The sequence below is a fragment of the Cicer arietinum genome, chromosome 8 (genome assembly GCF_000331145.2).
Source record: "Cicer arietinum cultivar CDC Frontier isolate Library 1 chromosome 8, Cicar.CDCFrontier_v2.0, whole genome shotgun sequence".
Classification (NCBI taxonomy): domain Eukaryota; kingdom Viridiplantae; phylum Streptophyta; class Magnoliopsida; order Fabales; family Fabaceae; genus Cicer; species Cicer arietinum.
In genome coordinates this window covers 10,649,857-10,654,186 of record NC_021167.2, presented here as the reverse complement: position 1 = coordinate 10,654,186, position 4,330 = coordinate 10,649,857, and positions in this window count along the sequence as shown.

The following is a 4,330-nucleotide window of genomic DNA, read 5'->3' as shown; positions in this document are numbered from 1 at the left end:
CTGGTATCTACACTATTAATTTTCATAACTATTATTCTCTTTAGCCATAAACTATTATATATTATTTGACCCCTAGTTTATTGGCTAATTATATAATGACCCTAACACACTTTATTAATTAATTATATATGTGACCCATAAATCTTACAATATCCCACTGGTCACACATGTATCCTTAGGAGTGTGTTAGACTTTATGACGTCAAAAATGTCATTATAATTACCTTGAGTATAATCCAAATTGTCCTGTCCATTAATCATATCAGCACATGGAACCAAAGAGGCTTTCGTCATAATAAGCATAACTAAACCCATCAATGATCACCCGTACTGACACAACTAAATGACATAGACCCATTATGAAAAGTGTAGCATGAAAATTACATGAAGTTGGTCAATGCATGTCAATTTTCAACTGGTCCTACTTTATCGAATGAGATCATATCATAACTTAAATGTACAAAGTAACCAAAAACTGAATACTTTAAACTTTATTTCTGATCAGAAAGTCCAAATACAATGTATTTGTACTTTACAATTAAACATAGAACATGAATTACATAATGGACGAAACTCCCACTAAAATCAAGATTCCTCAAACTGTAGCACACCCATGTGAGCAGTATGCTCATGAAAGACCTTGGGTGGTAGACCTTTAGTGAGTGGATCCGCAATCATGGAGTTTGTCCTTAAGTGTTCTATGGATATCTGTCCACTTTGTACCTTCTCTTTAACAACTAGGAACTTAATGTCAATGTGCTTTGACTTGGTTGAGCTCCTATTATTGTTAGAATACAGGACTGCTGATCTATTGTCACAATACAACTTGAGTGGTCTTTCAATCCCTTCAACTATTTGCAGCCCCGTGACAAAATTTCTCAGCCAAATGCCCTGGTCAGATGCCTCATGAATTGCTACGAATTCTGCTGCCATGGTTGATGAAGCAGTAAGACCTTGCTTGGCACTACGCCAAGAAACTGCTCCACCAGCTAACAGAAAGACATAGCCTGAAGTTGATCTTAAGCTGTCTTGGCATCCCGCAAAATCCGAGTCAGAGTACCCAGTGATCTCTAACTGGTCTGACCTCCTATATGTGAGCATGTAGTTTCTTGTTCTCTTCAAATATCTCATGACCCTCTTGGCTGCTTTCCAATGGTCAAGACCTGGATTGCTTAAATATCTGCCTAAAATCCCTACTATGAACGCTATGTCTGGACGCGTACATACTTGGGCATACATAAGACTCCCTACAGCTGAAGCATAAGGGATCTTTTGCATTTCTTGAATTTCCAAACTTCCCTTAGGGCACTGTTTGAGACTAAACTTGTCTCCCTTAGCAACTGGGGTGTCCCCTGGTTTGCAATCCTGTAACCCAAACCTTTTGAGAACCTTATCGATATAGCTCTTTTGTGACAATCCAAGAATACCTCGAGATCTGTCTCGGTGTATCTGAATTCCTAATACAAAAGAGGCGTCACCAAGATCTTTCATCTCAAAATGCTTTGATAGAAATTTCTTAGTTTCGTGCAACATGCCTATATCGTTAGTGGCAAGCAGTATGTCATCAACATACAAGACCAGGAAAATATGTCTGCTCCCACTGAACTTATGATACACACAATCATCAACTGTATTCATCTCAAAACCAAATGAGAGAATTACTTGATGAAATTTATGGTACCATTGACGAGAAGCTTGTTTTAGCCCATAAATGGATTTTCTTAGTTTGCACACCATATTCTTTGGGTCTCCCAACACAAAGTTTTCTGGCTGCACCATATAGATCGTCTCATCAATGTCGCCATTGAGAAAAGCTGTTTTTACATCCATTTGATGAAGCTCCAAATTAAAGTGAGCAACAAGAGCCATGATTATTCTTAAAGAGTCCTTCGATGAAACCGGAGAGAAAGTCTCTTTATAATCAATCCCTTCCTTTTGAGTATAACCCTTAGCTACAAGACGTGCCTTATATCTCTCCACATTACCATTGGAATCCCGCTTGGTTTTAAAAATCCATTTGCAACCAATGGGTTTCTTTCCTTCAGGTAATGGGATAAGTTCCCAAACTGAATTGTCTTGCATAGACTTGTACTCCTCATTCATTGCTTCGATCCACTTATCTGAACGAGAATCTTGCATGGCTTGATGAAAGTTGACTGGGTCGTCTTCCGTCATGCCAACATTTTCCTCTACCTCATTGATAAATACTACATAATCATCCGAAATAGCATTTTTCCTTTCTCTAGTGGATCTCCGCAATGGAGCTGGCTCTTGAGGCACTTGTTCTTGAGGATCTTGAATTTGATCTGGATTTTGTTCTTCCTGAACAACCAGATCATCTTGAGTTTGTTCAATAATGGGAAAGTCAATTGGTGGAAGAATCAGTTCTGGAATTGTTACCGATTCTTCCTCAAAGACAAAATCTTTAACCTTAATCTTCCCCCCAAACTCAATATCCTCAAAGAACGTTGCCGTTCCCGTCTCAAAAATTGTTCTCAAATTAGGATCATAAAATTTATAGCCCCTTGATTTTTCTGAGTACCCTATAAAATAGCTGCTAATTGTTCGGGGTTCAAATTTCTTTTCATTCGGCCTATAAGGCCTTGCCTCAGCTGGACATCCCCAAACATGAAGGTGCTTCAGACTAGGCTTACGCCCAATCCAAAGCTCATAAGGTGTTTTAGCCGCTGCCTTAGTTGGTACTCTATTAAGAATGTATGCTGCTGTTTTTAATGCCTCTCCCCAGAGTGACTCTGGCAAGGTGGAATGACAAATCATACTCCTTACCATATCCTTAAGAGTCCTGTTTCGTCTTTCAGCTACACCATTCATGCTGGGTGACCCCGGCATAGTGTATTGTGGGACGATTCCACATTCCTCTAGGTATTTGGCAAATGGTCCCGGACGTTGTTCACCTGAACCGTCATATCTGCCGTAGTATTCACCACCACGATCAGATTTGACCTTTTTAATTCTTTTATTAAGTTGATTCTCAACTTCTGCCTTAAAGGATTTGAACACGTCTATTGATTGGGACTTTTCGTGAATTAGGTAAAGGTAGGCATATCTAGAATAATCGTCTATGAATGATATAAAATATTGTTGACCATTCCAAGAAGGAGTTGGAAATGGCCCACAGATGTCCGTATGTATCAATTCTAAGACGTCTGTAGCTCTATATGCGCCTAATTTCTTATCTTTAGTCTGTTTTCCTTTAATGCATGCTACACAAACGTTAAAGTCTGTGAAGTCAATGGAATCTAAAATTCCATCTGACACAAGTCGTTCAACTCTATTTTTAGAGATGTGACCTAGACGCTTGTGCCAAAGCACCCCTGAATTGAAATTGTCAATTTTCCGCTTAGTACCACGTGATTCCACATTCAAGGTTTCATTATAGTTAGCCACAGTTTCCAACAAATAAAGATTATCATAACCAGAAAGTAAACCGGTTCCAACAACATTCGAATTTAAAGACAAAGTAAATTCTTTATTCCCGAATGAACAATAATATCCTGATTTGTCCAAATAAGAAATAGAGATCAAATTCCGTCTAAATGACGGTACAACAAAAGTGTCTTTTAAATCCAAATAATGACCGGAACTTAATAATAATCTAAATTTTCCTATGGCTTCAACTTCTACCTTCTTCCCATCTCCTACATAGATCCATCTTTCAGTATCACTAGGCTTTCGGAAGTTCAGGCAACCCTGCATTGAAACACTGATGTTAGTAGTTGCACCAGAGTCTAACCACCAAGTGTTTCTAGGTACTGAAGCTAAATTAACCTCAGAACAGACCAAAGACAGAATCATACCTTTCTTAACACGCCAAGCGTGATATTTGGCACAATCCTTCTTCACGTGTCCAGAACTCCTGCAGAAGAAGCAGTTGTTATCCTTAGTCTGCTTCTTTTGTTCTGGACCCTTAGCAGCAGCTTTGTTCTTGGGCTCCTCAATTCTTTTCCTTTTGCCCTTGTCTTTAGAGATGCTAGTAAAGTGAGCACTTTCAGTCCTATCTTGCTTCAGCCTGTCCTCTTCTTGCACACATAATGAAATGAGCTCATTAAGAGTCCATTTCTCCTTTTGACAATTATAAGTCACCTTAAACTGACTGAATTGCGAAGGAAGAGACAGCAATACTAAATGAATGAGTAAGTCATCTGACAACTCAAGCTTTAGACCTTTAAGCTTAGAAGCAATGTTGGACATCATCATAATGTGCTCTCTTATATTTCCCTTGCCTTGATACTTCATGGAAATTAAATTCTGAAGCAAAGAACTTGTTTCAGCCTTATCACTTTTTACAAAGCGTTTTTCCATCTCAACAA